Below are 18,731 nucleotides of genomic sequence, written 5' to 3'. Positions count from 1 at the left end.
GGTTAAAACATCTGTTTTTAAAATTTACTAACATTACTAACATTCGTCCGACCACGCCAACAAAGCGGTTTGTTTATCAACAAAAGAAAGGTCTATACGGCTCTGCTTCAAACACGGATGATCCTCCTTGTGGGGTGCAACCATTGATCTCCCACCAGTGTATTGTTACAGGATCTTTGAACTTTTTGTAGGTCACAAAACACTTTACCTGGCAGCTAGGGTGCCATGTATGGTGCCGTAAATGTCACGGATATGTTTTACAGTGTATACAAAAAAAAAGGCCATGCAGAACAATTTTGAGCATCTCCCCTTTTCAGTGCAAATCGACCGTAAAGCAGCGCTACGAAACTGGACCATTGTTATTGAAAAAAAAAGAAACTGCTGCCATAATTTTTGTTAATAGGTTTATTGCTAAAATCACATTACAGTCGAAACGGCTAAATTACATGAAATAAATTACAATATTCAAACACAAAAAAAATTAGCAGTATCAACTTCAAAAATCTAACACCCCCCCCCCCCCCCCACCACCACCACCAATATTGGATATGACAAACAGTCGTGACAGCCTATGTATTTCATTTTAAAAATTGGTAGCGTTGTTGAGATAATGCCGAAAATTTGGACTAGTTATGTCCACGCAGGAAGAACAATCTGCGATGGAATGTTAATCTGAGTGGGAGTCAGTATAACGCTCCTCAAATTCAATTTCGTTGGATAACAAGTTTAGCAACATTAATGTACTTACTACCAAATATCTTTTTTTGCCATTAATTTTCAGAGTAACTACCAAAAGTATACAGGCTTTGTTATAAACTCAACATAATTTCGGTAACAAGGTTGCTATGTGAATTCTTTTTTGAATAATTTTCACCATGCATGCATATACTATTTTAGCCCTAGTCTAACATGCAATGGTTAAAGGCAGTGGACACTATTGGTAATTACTCAAAATAATTATTAGCATAAAACCTTACTTGGTAACTAGTAGTGAGAGGTTGATAGTATTAACTAAAGGCAATGGACACTATTGGTGATTACTTAAAATAATTGTTAGCATAAAACCTTACTTGGTAACAAGTAATGTGGAGAGGTTGATGGTATAAAGCATTGTGAGAAACGGCTCCCCTTGAAGTGACGTAGTTTTCGAGAAAGAAGTAATTTTCCACGAATTTGATTTCGAAACCTCAAGTTTAGAATTTGAGGTCTCGAAATCAAGCATCTGAAAACACACCCATTCGTGTTATTATACACTTTGTACAAAGGTGCTTTTTTCTGTCATTATTATCTCGCAACTTCGACGACCAAATGAGCTCAAATTTTGACAGGTTTGTTTATTCATGTTGAGATACACCAAGTGAGAAAAACTGGTCTTTGACGATTACCAATAGTGTCCAGTGCCTTTAAGTAGCCCCGAAGAAAATAATTGGCGGCAGGCTAGTTCGCTCAGACACTAATCGTGAATTTGCCCGCAAGACCTTTTATCTCAAATTTTATTTTACTCGGTTACGCGCGCAGCTTGTGTGCGTTGAATGAGAGGCATGCATGCTGATCTAGCACCGTGACTCGGGTTTGATCCCTAGCTAGACCAGCATGCACCTCATTCAACAGTTAGCGCTTGCGCATGGGTATTAATGAAAAGAGGTCTCTGGGAATAACTTGATTTGATTGAGCTCTGCAACCAGTTAAAATGTGAATGATGTCCTAAATTGTGTTAACGTGCGGTGTGGATTAACCCGAATGTGCAAATAAAACAAAACAAAATGGCAACGGACCGGAGCGTAAGCGCACGATAGTCTTGAAAGCAAGCCGTACAATAGTTAATAACTATTAATGACATTGAGATGATCACAACCAAATTGCTTCGGGTGTTTTGCATAAACTGTATAATAGAAAATAATAAAAAATAATAATAATATATAATAACCTATATCGCCACTTTACACCGTTCTCTTATACAGACCAGGCTTTGATCCGCCTCTTCCCAAAATACCCCCATGCCATTAAAGGCAGTAGACACTTTTGGTAGTTACTTAAAATAATTATCATCATAAAACCTTTCTCGATTACGACTAATGGGGAGATGTTGACAGTATAAAACATTGTGAGAAACGGCTCCCTCAGAAGTAACATAGTTTTCGAGAAAGAAGTAATTTTGTACAAATTTGATTTCGAGACCTCAGATTTTGATTTTGAGGTATCGAAATCAAGTATCTGAAAGCACACAATTCGTGTGACCAGGTTTGTTATTTTTTTCACTATTATCTCGCAACTTTGGTGACCGATTGAGCTCAATGAATTTTCACAGGTTTGTTATTTTATGTATTTTTTGTTGAGATACACCAAGTGAGAAGAATGGTCTTTGACAATTACCAATAGTGTCCACTACCTTTAATCGTACAGCTGGGATGCCATGCATTCTGAACGGACAGACCTGTAATTGCCAATCTCCTATACTGATTATACTGATGAAAAATTACATTATTCACGCTACACGTTTGATTAATGATTTAAATCGAGTAACAATAACATGGCTTAAATTAAAAGGAACATTACAGAATTGGTAAGAAAACACATGGTGAAGATTACAGATTTACATACAACTCACACGGTATATGATAATGACAGTATATAAAACATCCTGTGGAATATACATCTGTCTGAAATGTCCAATTAAGTCAAATTAATGGTCTAATTTCGCGTTCCCTCACAGTGAGCATTTCGTTTATGTTCTTGCATCGATGTCATGCAAAAAAATTAATGTTATATCGGTTTTTCACCTTTTTTTCTCGTGACCAAGATGGCCGATCGATCTCAATCACAGGTTTGTCAGTTTATGTATAATTATGGTGGATAAAGTGCTTACACTGTGAGCAACTGTTTAGGCAAAACCAATAATGTTATTTTCCTTTAAGAATCAATAATATAATATATCCGTTTGATTATTACATTGTATTCTAATTAATACATCAGCCGTCCATGCACACTTAAGGTCCTTTAGTAAAACACGTCAGTCAAAAGTTAGGAAGACCGTGCTATGTGTATAACGTTCAACTTTGAAGAGCCACTGCCGTTGGCATTCCAGGGGCTCCCATTGCGGTGTCTAAACAATGAGGATAAAATAGACAACTAAATTTAATAGTTTAAAGACAGTGTACACTATTGGTAATTGTCAAAGAGCAGTCTTCTCATTTTTTTTATGCATAAAATAACAAACCTGTGAAAATTTGAGCTCGATCGGTCGTCGGAGTTGCGAGATATAACTATGAAAGAAAAAACACCCTTGTAACACGATTTGTGTGCTTTCAGATGCTTCATTTCGAGACCTAAAGTTCTAAACTTGAGGTCTTGAAATCAAATTCTTGTAAAATTACTTCTTTCTCCAAAACTAGGTCACTTCAGAGGAAGCTGTTTCTCACAATGTTTTATACCATCAACCTCTCCCCATTACTCGTTTCCAAGTAAGGTTTTATGCCAATAACTATTTTGAGTAATTACCAATAGTGTCCTCTGCCTTTAATATTGCAGCCAGCGTGGTACAAGAGATAATAAAACTATTGATTCACTTGTAGTATACAGTATTTACTGTGTAGCTTTTTATAACAAGCTGAATGTCTGTTAACAACAATCAATGGCAAGGTTCCGTGCATGTCTTTTACAAAGAAAACAACATTAGCAAACAAATTGGCCTACGAACAACTATTTTGAACACACACTAGTTGCGATCAGTTAAAGTCACCTGGAAGTTGTATTTTGTCAAAATAAAGCCGTTGTCACTAAAATATGTGTTCTGATGAGTGGAATATGAATAAACAATTAACTAAGGTTTAAAAAAAATAAGGGTCCATGTTATTTACAAATTTGAAAAAAACCCGACCCGAGAGGGCGCTGTTCATGACGTCAATCGAGGCGCGATGAATCGCAAGCAGTGCCAACACAATATAGTGACGCGCTTGGCGCAAGCTAAAAACATGCCCTCAAAGTTGAAACAATACCTGATTTTTTTTCACGTTAGGCAAATGCTCCTTTAGGTTCGTTACGTATTTCAGGTACCTTCTTCGACTTCCCCACTAGCTGGACAAACTGTGGCGTCATGTTATAGAAAAGAACTTTACTCTTCATGTCAAAACGTGTAGCGTATATTCCGGATTCTCGAAGCACGACGGCTCGAAGTGTTTGCTGCATAGCGCTGGAAAAGACGTCGGACCGGACCACTTTGCAGACTGACCTCATCTTTAGTTGTTTTGCTGCATCCAGCAGCAATACACCTAGTCGACATTGCCGGAAAAAAATGCAAGAAAACAACTTTTTCGAAACGTACAAACTCACGACTAGGACTTGAATGTACTTGCACGTACGTGTGTTCGATCGAGTCTGCCTCGATTGACGTCACAAAGGGGGTAGGCGGAGTCACCCACACAACTTTAATTATTTGTTAAAAATATAAATCGTTAAAAACAATTACTCAAAAAATTATTTTATTGTTCAGAAACAGTATACTCTAATGTTTGAAGAACAAAATTGTATTTCCAGGTGACTTTGGTATTAAATGGTCTTCGTTATTTGAACAGGCTATAATTATGCGAAAATGTTTCCGTCAATATTTCTTTCATTGGCTATTAATATTCGATAGTTCTTATAGGAACGGACCTTTCGATATTGATGTGTTATACTCCTACCTTACCTTACATCTACTGCAAGCCTTCTCTAGGGTGGTAACTGTCTCGTCATTCTGTGATATAAAAGAATATTCCCGTAAAGCATAATACATTACGTGACATTCAACTTTTATATAACAGCCGGTTTTGAAGCCATCTTTCGGAGATTATAGTAAATGGACAAGTCAAACTGGGTAGAAATTTAGGGTGATGGAATGATGGAATCAGGTGGGAGTGTTCACCTGCTCAATTATTGGATCTTTTTGATATAAAAATCCCTGGTCCCCTGGTGATAATTAATACGATAGTTGAGAACTGCTCAAGTATGATAAAGCACGCCATCAAGAGTTTGCAAATGAAATGTCGTCTTCAAATAATTGTCCTCGACATGACTGGTTTATTAGTTTCTTATTACATCGGGTTTTCTTACCTGAAGATGAATAAATAAATAGAAAAATCTTAATATCTCAGACCGATAGTTCGAATTAAAATCAGAGAATAATATTGTCTTATATTGGGGTTTGGGAGGCCGATATTCTTTGCTAACTGAATAAAAAAGGTCGCGTTCTTCAATCACGTTGAAATTACGTTTGTTTACTCATTCCAAATACGTTTTTGGAGCTCCCTTTTGATACTTTGATAGATATTAGTATGAGGGCTGCGGTTTGCAAGAATTTTATATGAGTTTCCTTTTCATCGTAAGCCACTTACCTTGAACACAGATTACTCCAGCAGTTTTTGTGTTTGTGCACTTGGGTTTATCCCAGCAATGCGATGGACAGTCGGTGATTTTGGCCTCGGAGCCGTCACAGATAACCCCACCCATGAGGTTAGGACCACTGCCATTACCGAAGAAAGCACCCGACTTTGCTTGCCTGGCACCAGGGTAACCAAGCTGTTTGCAGACGACCCCAGCATCAATCAAGTCCCACTCATTGTCGCAGATGGCGCCCCATGTACCATTCACATTGATCTCTACTCTTCCACTTCCCATGGTTGGTCCATCCACAAGCCTCACATCATCTAAATTGTTCATAAAGGAAGAGTTGAAATCGCTATAATGTTGCCAAATTAAAAGAGTTACAAGGTAGTGAAAATTTTAAACGTTTGTTTGATTAAAACTCTTGGGCAGGCAAAATTATACGGAATAACCACCGGGCCAAGTACTTGGAAAGCCCAAGTCGCAATAGCAAGACGGGATTCGGTTTTTATTTACTTCGGGGCTTAATTTTGTTTTGAAAGGAAGAAGAGATAAAGTAAGAAAGATGATGGAAAGGGGCTCAGAAAATCATATTTAATTTTAAACGTCCTAAAACAAATATGTGTTTTATTGGCATCTATCTTTATTCTCCAACCAAGAGAGGAAAGTCTTTTTTGAGTGTCTATAACTCACCCGTCGCGTTATAAAAAATATCAATTCTAGAAATGCAACAATAGACGTTATTTTATTTTGTTACGAAATAATTAACCGCCGTTAGTTGTTTGTGTCTGAGATAACTGAAGGGTCCAAGGAAACAATACCACGACCATTAGCTAACAGATAAAACGCAATAACAGAAGCACTGCTTTTAATTCTTACTTGGTTTGCAGACTACTCCAGCAGTGCTGGTGCATGGATTATTTTCTTTGCAAAGAAATGAGCACCAGGAAAGATATGGCTCCGTCCCTTTACAAGCAACTCGATCCATTACAATAGGAAGTTCTGTCGCTCCGTAAAATGATCATTTCTTTGCCTCACTTGCCTCTAGGAAACCAAGCTGCCTGCATACAGTAGTCGCATCTTGTATGTCCCAGTTTGTGTCACATACCGCACCCCAAGCACCGTCATGGTAAATCTCGACTCGACCTCTAAGTACGTCATCACCTCCAGCTAGCCGGATGATACCATCTTCAATAAAACGATTACATGTTTGTATTACACCCAGGAAAATATGTTAGCCTTTGCTGTTTTGTTTGCCTGTCTGTCTGTCTGTCTGTCTGTCTGTCTGTCTGTCTGTCTGTCTGTCTTGTCTGTCTGTCTGTCTGTCTGTCTGTCTGTCTGTCTGTCTGTCTGTCTGTCTGTCTGTCTGTCTGTCTGTCTGTCTGTCTGTCTGTCTGTCTGTCTGTCTGTCTGTCTGTCTGTCTGTCTGTCTGTCTGTCTGTCTGATTGTCTGTCTGTCTGTCTGTCTGTCTGTCTGTCTGACTGTCGGGCGGGCTGTCGGTATGACAGTACAAGACATACATTGTGTGGTGATTGTTTTGGTAAGTACCGTACCGTTTCTGACATCGTAGGGTATAAAAAAATAAAGAAGAGGGGTAGGCCTAATAGAAAACAAATCGAGAAACACACAAATCGCTTTACTAAACAAGCATAGTTCTTCTGTAAGCAGATTATCTGAAGAAGAAAACAAATCTAAAAATTGTTATTGGATTTCGATAAAATAAACAATTGGCGTCATTAGGGGGTTAGCAACGTCCATACATTCAAAGTTTGATTGGCTGCATAATGCGCCACAGCACCTTGGTAAACCATTACACGGTGCTGTGAAGGAAAAGGTCCCAAACGTCAACAAGTATTTCAATATACCTTGCAGGACAATATTATTCACTTTTGGCCTTCTTCTTACATAAGAGATGAGAATAGTCCAGCATAATTTGTGTTTGTAAACCATGTTGAGCCTTTTGAATTGTAACGATGGGGCTTGTTCATGAAATCCAACAGAATAAGTAACATACTTGTTTGTTTGTTTGTTTGGTTGTTTCGTTTTATGTTTATGGCAAGTGTTAATACAATAGGGACAACACCAGGGATCTCGTATAGGGGTTGGACTATAGTCCTAACTCTTTGTGAAATCGACCCCTGTTCAGCTGTTGGGTTTTAGCATGTCTGGATGGCATAATAGAAAAGCTCTCCTTGCAATAATATTTACATTTGTTTTTGTGAAACTTGGACTTGGTTCAGTTGCCGTGTAGGTTGTTTGATTTTGGTATGAGACCTGGCCCAAATTTGCGTGCTTACTGTAGCAGGAAAAAATGCTTAAGCCGTAGCGTATTTCACAGGTTAGCAGAAAAATTGGGCGGTCATATTGCGTGTTTACCGTGTATTTGCATGGTGACGTCAGATGTTTTCGTGCGGTTATAAGCACCGGAAGGCATGCCTTTTCGTTTTCTTACGGTAGCAGCGCTATGAAATAGAAATTTGTACAGTAAGCACAAAATCGGCCGCTAAGCAGCGCTATAAAATTGGGCCCTGGCGAGGATTCTCTAATAATATCAAATATAAAAATGCCAAAGTTTAACATACCAAGGAATGACATTCACGAGCGTAAATGAGATTTGAGAGTGATGTGTTTTAAGAAGTACTAATATTTAATATTTGAATTATTAATTCATGCTGTTATAATTATGTTTATAGCATGATGCTGAGTGTTACCTCGGCATCCTAGAACTTCAAACGCAAAATAAGGATGAGGTGTGACCCAAGTGAGTGTCATTATTCGAATGAATCTTGTCCTCAACATTTCAGGGAAGGTGACAGTTACTCGTTCACCACCAGCGACATTCCCGTTGAACTATAAAAGAAAAAACAAACAGGTTTTTGTTTTAGTCAGGATGATTTCAAGTGAAGCAACTTTAAAGACACTGGACACTATTGGTAATTGTCATTATCTCACTTGGTGTATCTCAACATATGCTGAAAAGAACAAACCTGTCAAAACTTGAGCTCAAAATTGGTCGTCGAAGTTGCGCGATAATGATGGAAGAAAATACACCCTTGTCACACGAAGTTGTGTGCTTTCAGGTGCTCGATTTCGAGACCTCAAAATCTAACTCTGAGGTCTCGATACCAAGTTCGTGGAAAATTACTTCTTACTCGAAAACTACATTACTTCAGAGGGGGCCGTTTCTCACAATGTTTCACCATCAACAGCTCTCCATTATACTCGTAACCAAGTACGTTTTTATGCTAAAAATTATTTTGAGTAATAGTTACTAATAGTGTCCACTGCCTTTAGGGTAGTTATTGTTGAGAGCAACACAACAGTAACTATTATTTGATGTTATGCAACCATACAGATAATTGATGGTTTTTTTATGACTGTAGAATTGTGGAATTGAAGCTGCGTCGATCGACCGTCAATATTTATAAGGTTTACACACAAATATCGGTAAACAATATATTGAAGATAATAATAATAATATTAATAACCGTATTTATAATGCGCCTTTTTGCCAAAGGATAGAAAGAATATAGTGACCTCTTAAATATCACCAAAATCCGTCTCTAAGTGACGCAATCTCAGCTCCCTTGAGATTATAATAGCCTGTGCTGCCACGTAAAAAGCGCACCAAGCTAAATCAATCTCTCGGCCCTTTTACATGTGTATGTTTACCCGGTGAAGATAGATTCTATTAGTGGTGAGTGTCTTTATCAAGGACACAAATGTCATGACCAGGACTCGAACCCACATCCTGACTAGCCACCACAACTTGAGCCTGATGCACTAAACCGCTCGGCTCTTACACGCCACGAAATAACTTTTGCCCTTGACCGTCGTAGGGTTGTTTACGTGCCTAAGTTTATGCTAAATATTATGAAAATGCACATAAACCTTTAACAATTATACACTAAACATCGTCCGACAGTCATCAAAAATAGTCACCGTATGATTTTGTGTTACAATTAACTATATAGTAGTTAGGCTAAAAAAATCATACCCACACATTATTGGTAAACAATATATTGAAGATAATAATAGTAATAACCGTATTTATAATGCGCCTTTTTGCCAAAGGATACAAAGCGCCAGGTTTTATTACTGCAAGGAGTGGGACAAATGTTTAGATATAAGACCAATCCTTAGAACCATGTAACAAGGTGCTGTGGCGCAAAATGCTGCCAATCCAGCCAGGAACACTGGGGCGAACCCCTTCTCTTTTCGATAAGTGCACTGGGTTCTTTTACATGCGTTTACACAACACATGAAACCAACGGATTTACGTCCCATCCGAAGGACGAAGCAATGTTTATGTGTCCTGCTTAAGGACGCAAGTGTCACGGCTGCATGGGATATAAAAACTTGTAGACATGTAAACGGTCTCGAGTGTTGAGAAGAGATATCTGTATAAATCAAACATTTTAAATTGCCCATTAACTCCGAGGCAGTCGACACTCTATCCCAGGTAACTAAATCAAACGCTAGCTTCGATAATCAAGACTAATAGGGAGATACAAGAAATGGTCTCTGACCTGTATGGTATCTCCGTCTGCATTCTCCAAGTCATTCCAGCTTTCAGATTCTCCCGTTGAACTGTACTTAACGCTGAAGGTTTCCATGTAGTATGTTGTTTGACCCTGGACAATAAGTCCAGTAACAACTGGGCGTGGTAGTCCAAGATCAACTTGAATCCAAGAGCCTTGTTCTTCGTGCGTTTCTGGTATCCACCAGTGGTTGTTTCCTGTTTAAAATAAACGTCACTGATTGATGACATTGTTAGTGGAACTAAGAAATCAACCTAAAAGCGTTAATAGACATGTTCATTGGTGTGTGTGTGTGTGTGTTTGGGGGGGGGGGGGGAAGTAGGGACAAAATAATAAATAACTTAACTGATAATTGATACAAATCATATAATGCAGTTCCAAAACAGTGTGCAGGTTATAGTTTGCAAGGTAACAAAACATTGCAAATACAAGCAAATCATAGATAAGAGAATTTTTATAAGATACAACCTTTCAACTGCATACAAAGACTAAACTTCCAACAGTGATTAAAAGTTATCAATTAAGGAGGTGTACACTGCATTCACAAATAAGGCTCTGTCGGTAGGCCCTACTCGTTAAATTATTGCCTGTACATGTATTATGTTTTATTACAGTGTAAATACCCAAAACATATTAATTGGGAGAAGCTACTCTAAGTTGGGAGAAGCTACTCTAAGCCGTTAAACAAATCAAAATCTAAATACAGGATTGAAAATGTGGATGTAATTTAAATAATCACGCTTTAGTCATGAAACGGATATTTGAAGTAGGCCTATCCTCTAAATTCCACTGCTTGCTTAAAGACACTGGACACTATTGGTAATTGTCAAAAACAAGTCTTCTCACTTGGTGTATCTAATCATATGCACAAAACAACAAACCTGTGAAAATTGGGCTCAATTGGTCATCGAAGTTGCGAGATAATAATGAAAGAAAAAACACCCTTGTCACACGAAGTTGTGTGCTTTCAGGTGCTTGATTTCGAGACCTCAAGTTCTAAACTTGAGGTCTCGAAATCAAATTCGTGGAAAATCATCTATTTCTCGAAAACTACGTCACTTCAGAGGGAGCCATTTCTCACAATGTTTATGCCATCAACCTCTCCCCATTACTCGTTACCAAGTAAGGTTTTATGCAAACAACTATTTTGAGTAATTACCAATAGTTTATACTGCCTTTAAAAGAAGACTGTTGCGGAGGTTTTTGGTTGATCTGAGATTTCCTCAATAAATTCACAAAGGTTTATGGCCTCAGTCTGAGTTCTCGTTCATTGTGAACAACACCAAGATCACTCTAAACGCTTATCTGACATTGTGTTTCAAAGATAAGTTTTGATGAGTTTAAAACTGGGAAAGCTGCGCTCGCAAGCAGCACTTGATACTGGAACTGCCACTGCAATATTCGCAGACGTAATAACTCTGAAAATACATCCTTGTATGGATCTAAAAATGCAGTAAACAGAAGAAGAGAGCCTCTGCCTCTTCATAAGTGTTGGAGGGGGAGGCAAATAAATGCGCTTTGATGTGGAGAAGAGTTGGTCTTTAAGCTACCTTTAACTTCGTTCGTCATTTTGCTTTTTAAATCTCTGTTATGTATATGTTGTGTTAACGGAGCCGTTGGTGTGCGTTTAGACACTTCAACTTTAACTTTTGTGACTTCCTGATGGGCAACCTTGTACTCTGTATAATGCAAGCCACCATATGGAAATGCGTTTACTGCCAATACGATGTCGCGCACGTTTCCGTGCACGGATTCGCCATGACTAGGCTGTCCACATAAAATGAAAGTTTTACTTTTACGATATAAGACTGTACCTTTCTGTGATTTTTATATGGGAAGGGGGGGGGGCAAGAGAGAGGGGGAGGGCGAGGATTCTGAGCGCGGGCGATGCCCCCCCCCCCCGCCCAAAAAGGATAACTATAATTAAAAGTGAAATCAGGCAAAACCAATAACTTCAAATAGCACTCATGTAAATCCAATTCAATTTCTAAGTTAAGACCAACTCGACCGAACCAAGGCAACGCGTTCCTTTAAACGAACATTGAGCATGACTTGCCCTCATTGAGTCGAGCGTTTGGAGGTGAGTATGTTGACGCCCATGATGATGATCCTGTAATGCTTCCATCAGGGATCGCCCCACTTTCCATTCCTAGTGGTCCACTGGAACATGCTGGTCCTGAAAGTCGATAAAGAATTAATAAATCTAAAGTGAAAATTAGTACATTTCTTGCCTTTTTAGATACTTCATTCTATTTTCTATGTTTTAAACAAAACGGGTTGACAAAATTAGAATAGGCCTATAATGGCTATATTTAATAAAAAATAACAAAAAAGTTTGTAATAAAATAACCTTTTGTTTGTAATAAAACAACTTTTTGTCGCATTTTGGCTCAATTCAACTGCATCAAACAGAACAATCAAATTTGAATGAGAGTTAAATTGCTGTATATTTAATATTGTTTGGATTGTGTTGTTGTTTTGGGGGAGGGGTGTGGATGGAAGGATGTGAAAAGAGGGGTGTGGAAGGTGGGTCCTTTTCAAGTTGGTAGATGATAAGATTATGTAACCAATCGTTGCATGAAATGGGGGTCTGAACCCCCTTGGATGGTCCATTTAAAGATATAAAGAAATTTGACTCCCCCAGATCGTTGCACCTTGGAGAAATTAATAAAAATAATGAGCCATAATCCATTGACACATTTCCTCAATGAGTTTTAGACATGACGGATAAACATGGGTAAATCGACTTTAGTTTTTGACTGATCATTGCCGAGATTTTTCTTCGTGCAATACAAGCAAACTTTCTCTAATTTCTAGATACAAATGACCTTTGAAAATATGTGAAATTCAGATAAAATGACGGGCAAAATGTGGACCGGGCATCCTCACAGCACTTAAGGGACGAAAAAAGCATTGATTTCTCAGATTGAACCATCTCAATTTTCTTCTGCGATTGTTTTGTGCTTAAAGTTGTCTTTATTAAGCATTGTTATATAATTTGGCAAAACAAACTATATTGTTACAATGTCAACTTCTTTTAAAGGCAATATTATTAGGTAACAACAATATCTTATTTTCCTTAAATATATAATTCGCCAAAAACATTGAAATCAGCCAATAAAATGTCAACGTTCTTGGTCCTTGTTTTCGCAGGGAGTTCTGTAAACCTGAAGACGTTTTTGCACACAGTCTTAAGGCGCTCTGTATAGGCATTTTGTATTTCTGATCTTTCCACTCCAATTTACACCGAGTGCAAAATATCCGATCTTTTCTTTTCAACAAAAACAAGCATGGGTATGGAACACTACTTTTTTACAAAATGATCGTTGATAAACAATCGTAAGAGAGATTGGAATAATGAACTGAATTTAAATAGTCACCGTCTGAATATGATCCTTTGGTTTCCTGGTTGCTGATTGGATGGGACAGACAAAGTCCTGCAACAAGAACAGATACAGCAACAAACTTAAAACTGACAGAAAGTAGGTTTTGGAGCATGGCCAGAGCCACGCTCCCTACAAAAATCATAGAAAGAATTCAAAGTGTGCTCTTCCAAGAACGAAGCTATACGAAAATAGGAAGATTGTCACGTGACAACCCTAAAAGTAAACTGTATACACAATGAGCATTGAGGGCCCACTGTGACCCCATAGGCCTACTTTACACTGATATAAACAAATAATTATTTTGGTTACAACTCAGTCATCTATGGACATACACTGAAGTTGATTCAATACTCACCGACTAGAAGTACACTCAGGAGCAGCATCGAACTAGCGAAGGCACAAGTAGACATAGTGAGATGATCGTAGGTTCAAGAAATTAGCGCACAATATTCTAAATGCTCGGGCACGGTCCTACATAAAAATGACTGCTCAAATATCAATGCACGGGCAAGTCCTATAGGCAATATGACAGCATATATACATCAATGCACAGCACACCCCTATGATCTGAAACCCTACAACACAATTCTCAAATACAACTTTGTCAATGATCAAGGTAGGTAATTAACTTGAATCCACTTACCGGAAAGTTGATTTTGAAAGACAATGACTGGAAACGACAAAGCGGTTTCGGTGAGACTGCAATTCCTATGTTTCAAGGTTGTTGGTTAAAGTCGTGATTGCGTGAATGACGTCTCATTTGTGATTTTAGAAACTGTAACTTGTTGGATCATTTTTTTCAAAGACAGAACAGGCAAATTATAAACCAGAAATTTGTCGATAATCAACAAATGTGTTTTATTCTTCCAACTTCACAGTTCATTTCAAAATTACCCCTGTACGTAGGCCTGCTCGGAGTTCCAACAAGGCCTATGTACTCGAGTAATGAGCGAACACCTTTAACTATTGGTACCTGGCCAGTTCTTGGTACCCGGCCAAAATGTATTCTTTACTACAACATTGACCTCGAGAAAGACTTTTTGATATCACCCATCAGAATGTCACCCATCACAACTTAACCTATGATGCGGAAAAGGTCGATACTTTTCAGCAATCACCTTTTAGTCTGTGATTTAACTAAATTCAGTATATTTTCTAAAGCTGTACTGTACTTCATTCAAGGGTAAGAGTCGTGTACAACAAAATGAAAAGACTTAAAACGGCTCAAAGCGCAGAGCGATGATTTGGCTCAACTCAATAGACCTTATCGCAAATACCAATGCGCAAGCGCAGACTGTTGAATGAGGTGCATTGTGGGATGTATATGGATCAAATTTGGATACCAGCTAGACCACAATGCACCTAATTCCAAGCTTTACGCGTGCGCACCGGTATTTGCGAAAAGGTCTATAGACCTTATCGCAAATACCAATGCGCAAGCGCAGACTGTTGAATGAGGTGCATTGTGGGATATATATGAATCAAATTTGTAATCAGCTAGACCACAATGCACCTAATTCCAAGCTTTACGCGCGCGCCCCAGTATTTGCGAAAAGGTCTATAGACCTTATCGCAAATACCAATGCGCAATGGTATAATTTATATTGAGCAAATTGTTATTTCCTCTTAAAGGGAAGGTACACGTTTGGTAAATACTCAAAACAAATATTAACCTTTAAACTGACTTGGTAACGAGCATTGGAGAGCTGTTAATAGTATAAAACATTGTGGGAAACGACTCCCTCTGAAGAAATGTAGTTTTTGAGAAAAAGGTAATTTCTATCAAATAATAAACGACTTCTAGCTAAAAGTCTTTTATTCCTATCTGAAAGCACACGAATTCGTCCAATAAGGGTGTTTTTTTCTTTCATCATTTTCTCGCAACTTTGAGCTCAAATTGAGCTCAAATTTTCACAGGCTTGTTATTTTACGGTTATGATGGGATACACCAAGTGAGAACACTGGTGTTTGACAATTACCAAACGTGTACCTTCCCTTTAAAGGCAATGGAAAATAATTATTATCATAAAAAAAACTTTCTTGGTGTCGAGTAATGGGGAGAGGTTGATGGTATAAAACATTGTGAGAAACGGCTCCCTCTGAAGTGCCATAGTTTTCGAGAAAGAAGAAATTTTCAACGATTTTGATTTCGAGACCTCAGATTTAGAACTTGAGGTCTCGAAATCAACCATCTCAACGTACACAACTTCGTGTGACAAGGGTGTTTTTTCTTTCATTATTATCTCGCAAGTTCGATGACCAATTGAGATTAAATTTTCACAGGTTTGTTATTTTATGCAAATGTTGAGATACACCAACTGTGAAGGCTAGTCTTTGACAATTACCAATAGTGTCCACTGTCTTTAATTATCTAATCTGTGGAATATCTTATTGGTCACATCGATCACCTTATTGAAACTATTGATCATTTTAATTATCACATACTGATCACCTTAATGACACCCATTGATCACCTTATTGACACAAATTAATCACCTAACTAAAACACCTTATTGATGCCTAAGTGAGACCTAAACTGTATGTGCTCCTTGTCGCCATTGCATGTATTTTACATACTACCATCTTCCATTAAAACGCCAACCAATTCCACCACTCTTCTTTATCTCTAGTTACTTCATTCAATACCAGTTTATCACCTGGAGCTATAGTAAACAGTCATGACCCAGTCATCATTTTTAAAGTTATACCGTCAGAGCTGTGTATTAGAGAGAGTTAATAGAAAATTATTGTCGAAACTCTCCTACTATACGACTCTGTATACCGTGGAGTGATAGCGCCCTCTGTTATCAAATCGTGATGAGCAGATCGCGGTCTGTACATCCCATACAGAACAGGGACGTCTTGCACCAAGACTGCTTCTGAAGACGAATACGGTGTACTGTACGAAATGTCAAGACAACTAGCTCATTTCAGAACCAAATAACACTCTTCCCAGAAAAGATTTTACACATTGGTGTATCCACAAGTTGACTATTTTGTATAGATCAGTTGCCTTAAGATTATAGCCTAAGGCTGGCTTGAGTGCAACTGCACTTGAACTAAATATGGGTTGGAACGATGGGACCTGATTGATTCCGAATGGATTGTTTGGTGGATTGGATGTATTGGTGGATTATTTTGGGACTTGTGGATCTCAAAGGAACCTACCCCTTTCCTAACTAAACAGTAATTACACAATCAACAAAACACATGAGATTAGTTTGACATAATCGTTCCCACCCGATCAAGAAGTGAGGTTTATGCTCACCAGCTCTGTCTTTTACAGGCCAACGTCCCTATTACAAAGTATATAAACCTTCCGTTGGCCGCCATCTTTGATGAAACGGGCACGCATGAAAGGCTATCATTGGCTGCGAGTTATGGGCAGCACGTACACACGTGCAATATTTTTGTTAATCAAAGATGGTTGTCAATGACATCATGTGCAGTCCTTCTAGAGCACTGCCAGTGTTTAACCTTGCCCAAGGTTTAACCAATTAAATCCCAGTTAGTGATTTTAGATCCGCCCACTTTTAAACAAGCCCTGTGCATCATAAAGTTGAAACTAACATTAAAATCCGTAGTTATAGTGATTCGTCAAAATATTAAGCATGCCCATTATTTGTTGGTGCTTTGTAAACAAAATTCTTTGTTGTTCTTAAAAATCTGCATACATTCATGATTAAACCTTATTTAAATAATATGTACTACATAAAACCATTTTTTGTATGAAAATTAATTTATTTGTTGAAGTCCTCAGTCACCTTGTAAATGTAAACCGTTTTACTTTACAGTTTAAAATGTTCATCTGTGACTGGAAAATCCCTAGATGTTGTTCAAGCATGCTTTCCGAGTTTTTTTTTTCAAGAAATAAAGGGTCGCACAATTTGTTGTAAATGGCATTTTTCTAATAACAGTATGCTCAACAGTTGTGTGATCCATTTTTCGGCAGAGCTCAAGGCATAATTTCTGTGCGCTTAAGTCATTATGTCAGTGTTTATTACCGTTTTTGTTTTAAAATCTAGGTGTACATAACAAGGATCCCAGTAAATACGTTGTGTTGTCATTAAAATCAGAATTGATTAGACTTATGTTGTTGGTTATAGTTGAAATAATCACATCCTAACGCTATTCTTGCCGTTATTCAAACAGGATTTACAAAACAATGTTGTTGATCATTACGGAAGCTTCTTATATGAAGGTGACTTACAATTGGAAAACAGTGATATCAATGCGTACATAAAAATTGGGTGTGCCATATTCCATTAAAGGCATTGGACACTACTGGTGATTACTCAAAATAATAATTAGCATAAAACCTTTCTTGGTGATGAGTAATGGGGAGAGGTTGCTGGTATACAACATTGTGAGAAACAGCTCCCTCTGAAGTGCCATAGTTTTCGAGAAAGAAGTAATTGTCCACGAATTTGATTTCGAGACCTCAGGTTTAGAACTTTAGGTCTCGAAATCAACCATCTAAACGCACACAACTTCGTGTGACAAGAGTGTTATTTCTTTCATTATTATCTCACAAGTTCGATGACTGATTAAGCTCAAATTTTCACAGATTTGTTATTTTATGTATATGTTGAGATACACCAACTGTGAAGGCTAGTCTTTGACAATTACCAATAGTGTCCACTGCCTTTAACACAAACTGTGTATTAATGGCACTAAAAACTATAATATTAGTAACTACTCCAAATAATTGTTTGCATAAAAAGTAACTTTCTTAAATAAGAGCAATGGCGAGTTGTTGGAAGTATAAAACATTGAGAGAAACTGTTTCCTTTGAAGTAACGTAGTTTTCAAGAAGAGGTTATTTGTTCTCTTGCTAATACGATGGCCAATTGAGTCAACAGTTTCACATATTTATTATTTTAAAGACAGTGGATATTATTGGTAATTGTGAAAGACCAGTCTTCTCACGTGTATCTCAACATATGCATACAAAAAGGTGAAAATTTGAGCTCAATTGGTCGTCGTAGTTGCGAGATAATAATGGAAAAAAACACCCTTGTCACACGAAGTTGTGTGCGTTTAGATGGTTGATTTCGAGACCTCAAATTCTAAATCTGAGGTCTCGAAATCAAATTCGTGGAAAATTACTTCTTTCTCGAAAACTGTGTCACTTCAGAGGTAGCCGTTTCTCACAATGTTTTATACCATCAACCTCTGCCAATTACTTGTCACCAAGTAAGGTTACATGCCAATAATTATTTTGAGTATTTATCAATAGTGTCCACTGCCTTTAAGCATAATATGTTGAGATACGCACCAAGTGAGAATATGCCTACTGGTCCTGGACAATTACCGAAGGTATCCAGGGTATGGGCCTAATAGTAATCCTTTAATTCTGTAGTAGGACTATATTATATAACATGAATATTAATCAGTGTTATGAAATGATGATTTAAATGTATACTGAACATTAATTACACACTA

At 37.8% G+C, this 18,731-nt stretch overlaps 1 pseudogene; it reads right to left on the bottom strand.

Moving 5' to 3' along the window:
- Positions 1-567: 567 nt before the first annotated feature.
- Positions 568-13,854, bottom strand: LOC139945189 (scavenger receptor cysteine-rich domain-containing group B protein-like; annotated as a pseudogene).
- Positions 13,855-18,731: the final 4,877 nt, after the last annotated feature.

The sequence above is a fragment of the Asterias amurensis genome, chromosome 1 (genome assembly GCF_032118995.1).
Source record: "Asterias amurensis chromosome 1, ASM3211899v1".
NCBI lineage: Eukaryota > Metazoa > Echinodermata > Asteroidea > Forcipulatida > Asteriidae > Asterias > Asterias amurensis.
Note: the sequence above shows the minus strand (reverse complement) of the source record. Positions and strands in the feature narration are given on the sequence as shown.